Genomic DNA, 15,525 nt, shown 5'->3' with positions numbered 1-15,525 from the left:
GGTTATGGACTCGTTCTGCTTGTCACGTGACACAGCAGCCACAATAGCACTGTATAACTGATATAGGCTTATGTTTTTTTTTTTTTTATTCGAAATAAAATAAACGTGTTAACTATATCAGGAAATATCTCGATTCTCGAACATAAGTAAATGCGTTTTGCACCAGATTGTTATTTAAACTATAAGTGATGGGCAAAGTAGATAGTGTAATCTACTAACTACACATAAAAACCCGACTTTTTATTTAAGTAAAGGCCTACCAGATATGGGTGTCATGCCATAAAATATTTTTAATACGACTGACTTTGTATTTAATGTGAATTTAATAACAATACTGTAAGTTACTATAGCCTATTATAACATTTTCATTTTACAGAGAGCAAAGAACATTTACATTATAAAAGAACATTTTCACTTCAGTCTAGCCAGAGTTCAGGCACTCTCCAAAACTCCCATTTAAATCCCTGAAGCTGTTTACACTGAAATGAATATCTTACTTACATTCATACGCACATCTGCACAGTCAGCGAGCAAGTGAACAAAACACCGCGTTTCAGCGATGACTCATCTGAACGTGTCTGATTGGTCATTGCATTCATAAACTCAACAGAATCGTGTGTGATTGGTTATAATGCAGCGCTGTACAAACGCGTCTGTCTCTGGCTCAGCAGCAGCCAAAGCGCGAACGCAGATTTGAATTTAGCAAATGATGCTGTGCAGCACTGAATGATCTAATCACACAGGTGTGATTGTATCAAATATAAAAAATATTATTCGGCTATTTTTTTGTGGAAGCTGCATTTAAAATCCACTTGGATCAGAAATCTGAGGGGGCACGGGCCCGGTCACCGTGATTTTGCCAAGTAAGACATGTTCCTGGATCAAGATCTTTTGATGATCCTGGATCAACATTAATGTCCAAAAATATAGACATAACTCAATCCCTATCCCTAAACCTAACCCTACCCATAATTTATTCCTAAAATCAGTGGGAAATGATAGCTGATTAACAAGAGTGTAGAAGCACCTAATCCTGATTGTAAGCCTAAAACTGACATTTCCTGAAAAGTTATATCTCTATTCTGATTGGTTGATTGGAATGTTGTTCCAGGATCAACAAGGATGTTGATCCAGGAACATGTTGTACTTGGTGAAATCACGCTCACCGCTCGTGCCCCCTCACTTTGAATGGCCATGACGCCTCTGCTGTCATCCCTGTTATCCATGTTATGTTGAAGGCATAGCTAAATCCCAACATGTATTCACGTTTTTAGATTATTATATTTTTTTCTTGTCCTTGACAATGAAAATGTGTCACCTGTGTAATTTAGATCCACCAGACTGGACAGAAATCTAATTAACAAAATAACAAATATTAATTACAAAAATCTAGATGAATAATTAGATATATGACACAAGACAAATTTTCAAAGATGGCAGGCTTAGCCTAATCGCCAAATCAGGTGCTTGTCAAACAATTTATGCAAGACCTGACCTAACTAATTATCTACCATGCCCTCAATTTATGTGCTACCCGAAATGGCCTATAATATGATTCAGAGTTTTATGTTATTTTTTCTCTCTCTTTGATGTCAATGTAGATTCATTTTTGTGGAGATTTTGGCTTCACTCTGAGATGCAGCTTGATGTGGACTAGCCCTCAGGTCACAACAGATCTCCTCAGCTTGTGTGTTAGGTTTGTGTTTGGATTGTTATGATCCACCTGCTCTATAGGAGAAAATGTTTCTCTGACAGGTGTGTTCTCTCAAGCAGAAATAGATGCCGCATTGCATTACACTCAGTCAGGTATGTCATACGCCGAGACAGTTTCACAGACATCAGTGTCAAATGAGATGTTCTGCTAAAATGCTGGAGTTAATGATATGGCCTGGAATACATTAGATGGTTAAAATGACATTTGCATGAAGCAGCTGTGCTGTTTGCATATAATTGTATTTCTCTCGTTTGTTTGTTGTCATGTTTGATGCTGAATTGTTGGCATACCTAATGATATATTATGGAGTTCATTTGAGTGTATTGGATATTTTGCACCTGTCTTGGCTGCGGAGGGAAGCTTCATGTGCTGGTGTATTTGGCATGCAGCACTGGCTGAAAAGTACTTACATCACAAGGTACTTTAAGAAATTAAAAAGGGAGAAAATACTCTAAATCTTACAGCCAGATGGGGAAACGCATACATTTGTCTTGTTTAATATCCATCCATTAAAATCTCTTCAGGGGCTTCTTAACTACTGTCCAAATATTTAGTGAAAATCCAGTGAAATTCTCCACATCTAATCATTCAACTTGAGCTCATGAGTATTTGTATGCTTTTTTAATTTAAAAATGTGTGGTTCTACCACACATACTCTTACTTACATTTGCATAGATGCTGAAATATACAATATTGACATACTGACAGCATCTAAAATATAAAATATTTACATATTAACACTTTATAGATGTACCAGTGTGTACAAATTTAAACAGTTAACTCATGTACTTAATGTGAAATGATAACATTTCGTTCTGTTCAGTGTGATTTCTGCTGCCAACTCGTTTTGAAGGATTACATAATGTTAAACAAGACTACACTTTACAACCTTAAAATGAAAAATTGTTCACTTAACAAGTTCTATTCATTTTGTTTGCCATGGGAGTCATGCTGTGACTGACAACAGAACCAAAAATACAACATAACAACACAATATGAGTCTGTTTTATTTGTAAACTGTAATCCAGATCTTCAGAATCCATTCAACTGCGAGGAACACATGCAAATTCAAGCCTTTATTCATCTGTCTTCATCTCCATCCTCGGCATCAACCGTAAATATCAAATCCTGCACTCGTTATAGGGTTGGTATGATTTGAATGTTTGTGATTCTGATTCTTAACGATTCCTAGTTTCGATTCCAGTGAGGTATAAAAAATGAAGTCAAACATTTTTCATGAACATATTTATTCTGTGTCTTTTTGCAAAACACTGTGTTGCTGATGAATGCCAAAAATCAGCAGCCTAAAGTACACTTACACAAGGAACCTTTATACAAAATTTTCACAAAAATAACACAGCAACTAGACTAACTAATACAGATTTCAAACATTATTAAGGTCAATTAATCAGTCAGTAACAAAATAAGAACAAATTAGCAATAGCACTAATAAATAAAATAAATAGAACAAAGTTCAGGTACAGAAATTGAAACCAAATGTAAAATAGCACTGCATAGTTTTTCTAAATTAAATATAGATTAATCCTAATTAGAGTTAATCAGTCAAGATCAGTGAGTGATTTTATTATTCTTTTGTTCTCTGATTAACATTAATGGTACAGACAGCAGAAGGAATATTAAGCTGCTGTCCCTTTAAGACTGAATGCATGGATCCAATTTGTGTGTATTTGTCCATTCAAGCACAAGCGGATGTGAAAGAGAACTCAAAAACTCAACTAAATGAGAGGCAACTTTGGGTGTGCGCACTGTTTTCTCTTTCACATCTTCTTGTGCTTGAATGGTTTAAAGTCAGATTAAGACGTACGCACACAGGAATTGATAAGCGAAATCGTAATGCATGTGTCTTACAGAATCCACAGTTCTCACTATGGAACCGGTTCTACAACGGAATTGTTCTCAATACCCAATCATACTCGTTACAAGTTCAAAAACTGCCACCTCAAGAAGTTTTACGACAGCTTTTACGGCAATGGCATCAAAAACTCATTGGCTCTCGCCTGCTTTGTCACAGACGCGATGTGCTGTGTTTTCGGGGTGATGCGCGTTAGACTGAGAAATGCGCACCAAGATAAGATTTTAGCGATTGACAACTTAAACTCTGCTCCGTACCGCACACAAAACTATTGTATTTTGTCAGAGAGGACTGCGACTGCAACACTGTCATTTGGATGTAAATAAAAGCTTTGTGAATTTAGTATTTTTTCATGTCATTACATTGTTTAGAGCATAAGAAAAAAATGGTAAAATAAAATTTTTGAAAAATTATATTTTATTCATAAGTTATGAGGATGTACAATTTTATCACTAAATTAATGTCAGCCATTTTTAAAAACCAAGGAGAGGGAGTGGTCATGGTGAAACATCCAATCATTTGGTATCTCTGGAAAGCCCTGAATGTGTTCTGTACAGAACATCCAGACTTAAAACTGTGACATGTGAGGTCTCAGAGAAATTCACTAAAATATAATGTCCACTACAGAGGCAAAAACTCCATAGCTGGGTCTCAGGAGGATAAACAATGAGACCAGACTGAATCATTCTTCTTAAATGGAAAGACTTACCAAAGCCATTGTTTGAGGCTGAAGCCATACCTCCAAAAGATGTTGTCCACTGTCATGAGTCATGATGCTGACATCGGACAAGCGGCACAGGGAAATCAGACATTGACAGATCTCACTGTGTAGGCTGTAAACCTCCGTCTCTGTCCTTCTGCAATCTGCCAATCAGTGTAAAAGCTCACGGTGCTCTGCTTTAGTGTGCAACATCACTCAGGCACAAATAAAGGCAGGGTGATAATAGGGCTTGTGAACTGGCTGCTGCTGTAATGCTTATGGGACGCTCTGGAGCTCCGAGCCGCTTGGATCCTGCTTCACTTGATCTGCTAATCTTGCTCTTTGAGGAGAAATGTGTGTTCTTCAGCAGGCTGGCTTTTGCCTTGTGTTGTGTTCATCAATTGTTTGTGCTCCATGCGGAGATGCGCACAGGGCAGTGTTGCAGTGTGAGTTTTTTCTCTCGTTGTTTTATTCCTCACAGTTTGCTTTATGGTTGCAGTTCTAGCACATCAACTTTGAAGCTTTAACTCTCGTTTTCTGTTAGAGGTCCAAAAGACCCCAAGGCCTTTTTAATTGACCCCAAACAGAAACAGTGTTACTATAGTGGGTGACAATGGCTTTCTGACAGAGTGCATGACTGCTTGGTAATACAACAGTGGGGGAGTGCTTCAGTAATCTCAGCTGAGTTTCAATTAGATCAGAGGAGCATATTAAAAGAATGTGATGGAAAGATAAGAAGTTAAAAGGATTGTTCATACAAAAATGAATTATTTGTCATCAGTCACTCACCCTCAAGTTGTTGTCTGCTGAATACAAAAGAAGATATTTTGAAGAATGTTGGTAACCAAACACTTTCTGGTCCTAAATGTATTTTCTTGTCCAAACTATGGAAGTCAGTGGGGACCAGAAACTGCTTGGTTACTCACATTCTTCAAAATATCTTATTTTGTGTTCAGCAGACAACAACTGAGTAATGACAGAATTTAAATTTTTGGGAGAGCTATCTCTGTTATTAGTGGTAGATACAGCAATGCAATCCGAAGGTTTAATACAACAAAATACTTTTTAATGCAACAAGAATATACTATTTTAGTCTTTGTACTTAAAGATTTTATATTATATTCGAGGTGTTACTTGCCATTTCTTTTTGATTAATTGTTTAATTTACTAGCAGTTTCTGAGTGAAAATTGTTACTATGTCAAATTTTTTGTTCAGTGTTTTTCACACCACATGACTTTCTACAACCTGAAATAACCTTAGCTTGTCATAAAAGGTCAAATTATGTTTTAAGGGGAGACACTGCAGGCAAAAACACAGTTTTTTCATGCACCTGTCAAGTGAGATTTTGGGCTTTTTGGTTTTTCATAAAGTGTTTTTTCAGACTAGTGGAAAGAAAACATCCAAAAGACACTGTTAAGTGTTTCTTTTATAGCACTTTATCTATTTGTGTCAATAGATTTCAATTACAATACACATTTTTAAAGGCCGTTTTCTCAAAATGAGTTTTTCTTCTCCTACACTGAGCCATAAATCTCCACTTCAGTAGCACTTACACACACCAAACTTTACATTTGTATTCCTGTCTATATCCTGAAGGTTTTTACAGAGGGATTTGTTCATATATAATTTGCTTGATTATATACAACATGTTATTCCCCCCCAAATTGTGAAAATATAGTGTTTTCTATCAGTTCTAAGCATTTTCTGAATTATGGCGTGACAAAAATGAGATACCCAAAATTCCCTCTGTAAAAACTTGTCTCTAATATGTCAAAAAAATTAAACAAGAATTTTGAAACTGACATCATCCAGTGTTTAGATTTTTGTACTAGAATTGTATGCAAATTAGCGCATATTTAATTAAATAATCACTCATTTGCATATTTAAACCTAACATTTTAGAAAACTTGTAATACAAAAAATGTTTGCAATTATCAATGTAATCAATCAGCTGGGTAAGTAAGGCGATAACTATTAGTTTGTTTGTTTTTTTACCCTATTCACCTGCAGTGTCTCACCTTAAGTGACAATATATTTTTGGAGACTTATTTAAGAGACACAAGCCTGAGGGTCTGCAAGGATCTTCTATATATTATAATTTCCTGTTTTATGTTTTTCTGCATAATGGTTGCACCATGTGATTTTCTATATACTACTGGTCAAAAGTTTGGAATAATTATGATTTGAAAATTAAAATACAGTAAAAAAGTACAAAAAAATACAGTAAAACTGTGATATTATGAAATATTACAACTTAAACATTTTCTGTTTTGTTATATTTTTACAATGTAATTTATTTTTTTGATGGCAAAGCTGAATGAAATCCTAATTATTCCAAACTTTTGACTGGTAGAGTGTGTGTGTGTGTGTGTGTGTGTGTGTGTGTATATATATATATATATATGTATGTGTGTGTGTGTGTATATGTATATGTGATTAACAGGCTTCAAAAGTCCAAGGACATTTATATTACAGATACATTTGTTCTTTGTCTCATCTGTCCTCGCATCCCAGATCTGCTTGCAATGAGCCCAATTAAAACAATAAATGTTCTTTCTTGTCTCTAATTTGCAGTAGAAATGTAAAGGACTTACCAGAGGGGATGCCAAAAAATGAAAGAGAGACCCAGTGCACAGAAAAACCCAAAACACAAAGCTCTTTATTATGTGGAGTCTATATCTGTACAGCTGTAGCGATGTCTTGCTGTGGAAGTATGCTATAAAGACTTACATAATAAAAAGAGCTTCCATTGACTGTTGCAGAGCTCATAAAAACATCACTTTATTTTATCGCAGTTTATCACAACACTGTAAAATTTATAAGAGAATTGTTAAACTGGCAGTTGCTAAATGGGCAGTATTCAAGTGTGTTTGATTAGAAACCGTCTCCGCACACCAGCGAAGATTATTAAGCCAAAACCATCTAGATATTTTACCCCAATCCTCGCTGTGTGCATGTGTGAAAGGTCCCACGTTTAGTTTGCTTAACACAAAATATGTGAGATTTTAAAGGTCACCCTTGGGCAGAACTCAAGACTATTACTTGCTCCATGAATTTATAGATCATGAAATCCAAGTCTTTTCTGAAACAGCACAAAATTGATCCAGCAATTGCAAAGGACTCTAGGTACTTTCATAAGAAAAAGTATGCGGTTCAAGGAGATTTTGTTGCTGAACAGTTAAAGAAACTTCACTTAACAGAATCAGCTTCTTTTGAAGGCCAGTAAGCGCAAGCCTTGTGCTTCGTGTTTTGCTGATAGCTGGTTAAATATTCAACGTTCAGCAATTTATACAATCTAGTGGTCATTTATTATTATGAAATAGGTTTTATTTGAACACCAGAATTGCAAGGTGATCATTTATTAAGTAACATATTGTTAGCTAGTGGTAGATACAATGAAGTCTCGTCCCAGGAGCTTAAACATGCACGTTCCTGCTGTTCTCCCGTTTTGTTGAATTGATTCACAATTGTTTGATGTGAAAGATCCATAAATATACTACAACACTACTTTTGAGCTTAATATTCAAAGTGTTTCAGACCGTGTTGTTTTGTCTTATTCAATGCATTTCCTAAACTTCCCCATCCTATGAGATAACCTCCATGGATTGCCTGATAACTTGGTGGATAAAAATCAGAGCTGTTAATACAAATCAATCCCAGGCAGAGGTGAATCCCATGCGCTACCTAACTACTGTAATGACTAAGATCACAATCTTTCCACTGTTGTGACCTTGAACAAAGCGCTTAACTTCATGCTGGTCCAGAGGGACTGACCCTGTGATTGCTGTACTGTGGAGGCATTTAGATAAAAGTAATGTTGCTTATCATTATGTTGGGTAATGTGGTTCTCTAATTCTAGAGAGGAAAAACGTGTCCCAAACCTTCACCTGCCTTTTGTTTTAAAAATAGTATTAATTCCACTTCGATATTAATCAGAGATCATCAGTAGATTGTTAATTATGCAAATCAAAAATTTTATAACATTTACTGTTTATTTTAACCCCACTCCACCCAAAAACAGTCTTCCTCAGACTGTAAATCAACACTTTATGTAAATAAAAAATGGGGGAAAAAATGTAGGTTAATATGTTTTATGAATAATTAAAGGTATTTCATAAAATAGATTAAAATGAAAGGCTTATGCTTTTTGTATGAAATATTGGTTATATTTCATACAAAAAGTAAATAAATTGTTTAGGGTTTTTCAGTGATTATGTTTTCTTGTTACTAGCTAAAACCAAACTGCTATTGCACAAGTGGTTCAATAGAATATCTTTTTATATTTTATCAATATCTTGTAGTTTCAATTCATTCTTAATTATAACTAAAGATTTGCTATATTTGCAAATATTTTTTATTTAACACGACAATACCAATGTTATTTTAGTGTCATTGTGATACTAGCTAGATTTTGTTATTATTTTGTTGTTTTTAAATTAGCATATATACACTCTAAAAAATGCTGGGTTGTTTCAACCTGTATGTGGGAGTGTGTGTGAAAAAAATCAGATGTAACCCCCTTTGTAATCCTTAACATTTTCATAAGTAACTGTAATTTAATTACATATTTTTTCTTAGTAACTGTAACTGATTACAATTACTTTTATTTTGTAATTAAATTACGTAATTCCGTTACATGTAACTAGTTACTCCCCAACACTGGTTATTTTAGTAAATTAATGTAAACTAAATTAAAATGGGAAATGTTGCCTTGGAAACTAGCTCAAATAAAATAGGTTTGTTTTAATATTTTAATTTATTTTTATATGAGGATTTAATTATAACAATGCTTGTAGACATGGTTTGATGCCACTTTACTTGTTCTGGGTCAACACAAGTATCATTTTAATTACAGTACAAGATAACATTTTGGCTTTTCAATATTTTGAGACCGTTTATATGCTAGCTTCAGAGATTTTTTTCCCCGCAATGTTTCAGTTGTTCAAGTGAGAGCTGCTCTCAAGCAACACATTAGTTAAACATTTAACCCAACCGCTGGGTCAAAACAGCCCAATTGCTGGGTTTGTCCCTATTTTACCCAGCACTGGGTTGTATTTAACCCAGCATTTTTTAGAGTGCAAACTTTAATGCTTCGATCCTATTCTCAGTTCTAACTGAATTATCTTTCTTAATTGACTCCCCCAATTTCAATATATGTTGCAATAGAGTCAGGAGTTATTTGTGACACAGAGATCAGCGGAACGCAAAAATCGATATGAATTTAATCAAAATTCCAGGAGCCAGTTATTGGGCAGGATGATACGGTTTGTTGAAGAGAGCGTGCTCTTTTACTAGCTGTTAATGTGGCTGATATACACACTCCATGACCTCAGCGCTCGGTGCAGAGAGAGCAAACCTTACCTGTATCTCAACACGGGAACTGATCCACTACACACGAATCCTTCAGAGATCATCTACTGTCTGAGATGTTCATACGCTTTCAAGTATGTCTGTTTACATCCAGCCTCCTTACCTAAACCTCGACAAGAGAGTGATCAAGGATGTCTAAAATACCTGGAGAGAGTATCCGTTAGCATTCCCATTCATCTCAAAGAGAGTTGCTCGGCTGGCACAAGCCGGCCTGGGAGTACATGACCTACATGCCATGTGACAGAACACACTTGAGCTGCAGGAAAATGACGTCCTGACAGATCTGACTGGCTGATGGCACCATGAGAACAGTCTCCAGTCCTTCTCTTGCTCCGGGCTAATGCGTGAGCTGTGACGTGAAAAGCAGCAGACGGGGAAAAACATAAGTCTATTTCATGCTTTTAAAACCCTCTTAAATTGGACTCTGGTGAAACATGTAATGTATTGAATTTTTGATTCATGTGGTTTTGTCGTCAGTACGTGGCTGCTGATGAATTGAGCAGCAGAAGACAGAACTTGGAATTAATTACACGAGTCCAACTTTCTGACCACTAAATATAATGATCTCTTTGTAAAGGAATCCCTTTTTAATATATAAAGGCAGGTATAAAGCACTGCAGTGATATTTTTTAGGCAAACATTTTTAGACTAATATTTTCCATTTGCTTTTAGGTTATTGCAGAAAATATGCGACCAAGTGACGTTTTGAAGTTTATGATTCTTACACGTTTTGTTCTTCATTATAATGAACACAACGTTCGATGATTTTGAAGCCTAAATACAATCACTAGAAATTTAACTAAAAAGTTAACTGTATGCTATATAAATGAACTAGATGCTTTATGAAGTGTCCATTTTATTTAAAAATATTTTCCCTGAAAGTTGCAAGATTGTGATTATAAACAAAACGAGACTGTAAAAGCAGACTAGTGCGTAGATGAGTTTATCTGTTTAATGTGATGGTTTTTAATGCCCTTGACAACCTCTGTAGTCCCATTTAGCCACTTGTTAGCAACCACCCTTTTCAAGACAGTTATTGATGTATTTTATTTTGTAGTATAAAATGTAAAAATATCTTGAGCTTTTGTTAACCCTATAGACCTTATTTCAGGCATTTATACAAAACCGTTTGAAAAAACCCATTGACTTCAACACAATGGAACAAACTCCTTTCTGGGGTTTGGCCCACAAAAATGTCATCCCTGCAGGCAGCACTCTATATATTTTTTGTGTTTAAACCCATTTAAACTATCTGGAAAAATATTAAACCTCATATTAAGACAACATGCTGTTTACAAAATTAAATAATTGCTTTTATTTTGTCAGTGTACCAGACCAAAGCAAATTTTAATAATATTATCCGAAGCATATTTACTTTGTGTATTCACACACTATTCATTTGAGAGATTTTTGGTCTAGTTAAAATGTATTTTAATATTATGTGTCAAATAATGTCAGGTATTATTACAGAGGAGGAGAAATTGTTTAGGAAGATTTAACATTTGTCTTTTTCTTTCCACAAACAATGATTTCGTACTGTTAAAACTAGGGCTAGATAGAATATATACAATAGAATAATCACAGTGAATCTCATGATTTCCAACCAGTCCTCTGAATGATATTTTAAACAGTATTAATGCCCAATTTGTAATTTTGGCAAGATATTGAAAGATATTTAATTTTATAACATGTGAACTAGTCAGACCCTAGTTTGAAAATGTCCGGATTGACTAAATTAGATGGTGCTTTGTCACTGGAGCTTGACTGCAAGTGTTTATTTCGTTGTAACATAGATATTCTACTAAATGTGTTTCACATAAGAAAGAAAAGCATTGTTTGGAATGACGTGAGTGAGTAAATGACATTAGACTTCCATTAACACCCATTCATTAAATACTCAGCATTAAATAGAAACACATTTAACATCAGAACCTGAGACGTGCTGCTGTAACGGTCCCAGACCGGCCTTCGAATTACTGCCTGTGCCCTTGACATCCTCACACCATAGCGGCTGTGTAATTCTCCTCTACCTGATGCTCTGTCTACTGTCTGGATCTGTGTGTCAGAGCGAGGCAGACTTGATGAGCAGTGACTTGATAAGTAAAAAATTGAAGGAGTCCCAGAAAAGAAGGCTGTAGAGGCGTAGAGAGATAAGTTATAACAGTGCACAGGTGTGAGACAGTGATAGGCAGCATTGCCTCCAGGGTACAAGACTTCTCCGGGAGATTTTCAGCCCTGACGTTTGGAAGTGACAGTGTGGCCTCTGTGGGAATGTTCTGGCCTGTACTAACCAAATACTGGCTCTATGAGGGAACCCAAAGGGCCAGTTAAACAGCGATTTCCTTTAACTCCCTTAACACGTGTGCAAATTAGCATGAATCTTTGTTAGAGCATATGCTTGTTAAATGTTTGGCTTAACTTTGGATCCGTGGGAATAGGGATAATTCTTCATCTGTAGGGAAAAAAGGTTTCTGTTTTTAGTATGTCGCTGTTGTATAAATGTACCCTGAAATGACAGACTTCTCTCTGGTGATGTATGCTGTCTTCTCAGCTCAAGCCTTAAAGCTGTTCCTTTTCTACAGTTGACTGCAAGCTTGCATTTATTTTTGATTGCATTGGCCACATCTCAAAATACAATCAACAATCGATGGATAGAAGCCCCATATATTTTTGTTTGTTAATTGGATGTACATCACAGTATGGAAGTAGACTTCAGTTTTATCGCAACCCCTACTGACAGCAATGCTGTCACTATTGTTGATTACCACAAAAACCTTGTCTTCGTTTTATTGTTAAGGTGCAAAAATCAAGGTGAGTCACTTAAAATGGAAGTAAATCTGGACAATTTTGTAATGTATAAATATAAAAACTTCAATTATTACCACATAGATCACCAGATTTTACAATCTCGTATAACAAAATACAAAATGTAACAATAGACACTACAGGAAAAAAAAAACATTAATTCTGTTATTGGAATTTTGATGTCTTATTTAATTCTAGGACAGCTTGATGCACAAAAGAGGGTTTTAGTCTCACTCAATCAAAATCATTCAGACAAAAATGAATGAATTTTTGTAGGATTGAAAGCATTAATGTGAAGCTTATAATTTTTATTAAATTCAATTCTTTAACATGAAGTAATATGTTAAAACTTGTGAACAAATTGTGAAGTTCTTGTGATTTTTATAGTTGATTTAGGGTTTATGACATTTCATTGTCATGCAGTGGAGAAATGTTTAGTACAGTAAGTGGTTATTTTTCACACAAACATTTATGATTTGACCCATTTTAATGACCTCACTGTGTATTTTTTCATAAAAAAAAAAATACAAATGAGCTTTTTTGTGCTAATTAACATCCAACAAATGCTATTGAGCTTAACTTGTACTGAACAAGGACTATTCCTTTAAGAGCTTCTTTCATGTGTGTTTTTTCAGAAATATGTTGCTTTCTTACCTGCTCACGGCTGACTTGACATTTCTTAGGGTTTAAATTGGCTTCACTTCAGCCATTAAAGTGGTTTGTAATGACCATGATATACTACCTATGTGCTAAATGAGAGAAAAAAGTCCTTAATTTGGCTGCTTGCCCACTGCTATCTACAAGCTTAATACTTATTCTTGATAATATCCTTAAAAGACCCAAGAGCAAGAGAAACATTTATCCACCACAATGCTCGGAATCAATTTTAAGTGTCTGGCCATGACAGAGTAAATGTTTATCAGTGATAGCTATTTAGCCTTTAATTGAAGCAATGATTTACAATACTTGGAAGGGCTAGTCACTTGAATTCTGGTAACTGAGTAACAATTAGAATAAAAGCAAGTAACTCACTAAGTGAATACATAATATATACTTTAAATAAATGCTTGCTTTTTCTAAATTAATTCACCCAGAAAGGACCATTCTGTCGTCATTTACTCACCCACATGTTGTTCCAAAATGGGACTTTCTTTCACCCAAAAGAAGATATTTTGAAGTCCTTACAAGTCAAAACAACATTGGATCCTATTGACTTTAACTCTTTCCCTGCCAGTGATTTAAAGGGGTCATGAACTGAGAAATCAAAATCCCTTGATCCCTTGATCTTTTGACATATATAAAAACATCCTGTGAGTTTCAGAACTCAAAACGTACTCGTTATTCTAAAAATAGCTTATATTGAAGCCGATCTGCCAAAACGACAGCTTGTGGAATGTGCCACTTTATGACGTAATAGTGTGGCTAAACACGACTCTGCAGAAGAAGATCAACACCTGCTTCTACATCGCTGCCTGTTTAGCCCCGCCCACCGATTTGCGCATGTAGTGTAAACAACGAGATAGGCATATGCATGAAACGCAGAAACCAAACATAGAAGCCAAAAGATGGCCCTTAAGAAAACAAGATGCTGTGCAGTGCCAAGCTGTGGAAAAAATACTCTTTGCATTGCCTTAATTCTGATCCCAACGTTAGGAAAGAGTGAATGAACTTTATTTATTTTCAGACTGCGTCAGTAGGAACTTGGTGCTTTGTTCACTTCATTTTACCACAGATTCATTTACAAACAAGGCACAATTCGAGGCAGGATTTTCAGAAATATTGAAACTAAAAGACGATGCTGTGCCGAACTATACACAGCATCGACACATTCCCACTCCCAGCTCGTCACATATTGACGCTTGATCAGGACACTTTAGCGTCATTTTTCGACGTTCAGGGTCCTCCATTGCTTTAAATAAGAAACCCTTGGCATCAGTATGCCGACACGAAAGGCACTGGGAATTTTATCGTCATAATTAAATTATATATTAGGTTATAATAATGCCATTATTGCATATATGTCGGAGTGTGATTTTTCAATGTAAACAGTCACAACAGTTTTATTTACATTACATTATTTACACATTTATGAGCACGTTACCGAACCCCTGCCCCTAAACCTACCATTTTTCAATAAAACACAAGATATAACAGACAGATACAGCTACAGTCATAATTTATTCAAAAAATATTAATAATCCAAGTTTTCCGAGGCAAAACGATTGATTTGTGAGAGGAACAGACGCGATCGCCATCTCCATCCGCCGTAAAGCTCAGATCCTGTGCGCAAAGTTTTTATTACGTGATCACTATTGCTTTGTCTGTTAAACAGATCATTTGATATGAGTATTTATGTGTTTTTTACTTAAATCTCAGCAGCATCCATCTGTGAAGACTGGCACACAACTGTTAGCCAATCATAGCAGTGGGCGTTTACTTCCGAGTCTACAATCTGCCACGCCTATTCAAACGGAGCGTTCTGATGAGGGGGGTCAAAACAGGACAGAAAATCGCCTATTACTTCTAAATTATGTATTTTTACGTAAAAATCTTGATAACATAATAAGTGGACCTCAGAGAACAGTACAAAATAATAAAAAGGCAGTTCATGACCCCTTTAAAAAAAAAGGTTTCCAGTCATCAGTTAAGAAAGCATGCGTTTTTGTCAAAGACTACATCCGGATTGGATTCAAAACAATGATCAAAACGACATGGAGTAGATCTCTTACATCAACACCCCCAAAGCTTGCACAGTCATAAACCACTTCTTGGGTCAGCTTTTTGTTTAATTTAAATTAAAAAAATAAAAAAAAATTTTTAACTAAACTTTATTTGATTTAAAAACAGAAGAAGAAGAATGCATGAAAAAAGCTGGCGGTCCCTTTTTAGGATCGAACCCGCATATTAATCCTTAATCTGTAACCACAAGCTACGACTGCTTTGAATTTTTTCATTTGTACATTTTTTTTAGTTTCTCTGTTCTGAGCCTTTTCTTATTCCTCGTATCCTCTTCTTCTCTGTTCATCTACTCCATTACTCACTGATTCCGTTTCTTATTCATC

At 35.5% G+C, this 15,525-nt stretch overlaps 1 protein-coding gene across 1 annotated transcript in view; it reads left to right on the top strand.

Moving 5' to 3' along the window:
• LOC107753820 (glutamate receptor ionotropic, NMDA 3B-like) overlaps nt 1-15,525 on the top strand; it is a 78,309-nt gene that overhangs the window by 1,435 nt on the left and 61,349 nt on the right. The window lies entirely within an intron of this gene.

Source organism: Sinocyclocheilus rhinocerous, unplaced genomic scaffold (assembly GCF_001515625.1).
Source record: "Sinocyclocheilus rhinocerous isolate Xijiao unplaced genomic scaffold, SAMN03320098_v1.1 scaffold711, whole genome shotgun sequence".
In the NCBI taxonomy this organism is placed as follows: Eukaryota; Metazoa; Chordata; class Actinopteri; order Cypriniformes; family Cyprinidae; genus Sinocyclocheilus; species Sinocyclocheilus rhinocerous.
This window is presented reverse-complemented; position numbering and strand designations above follow the sequence as displayed.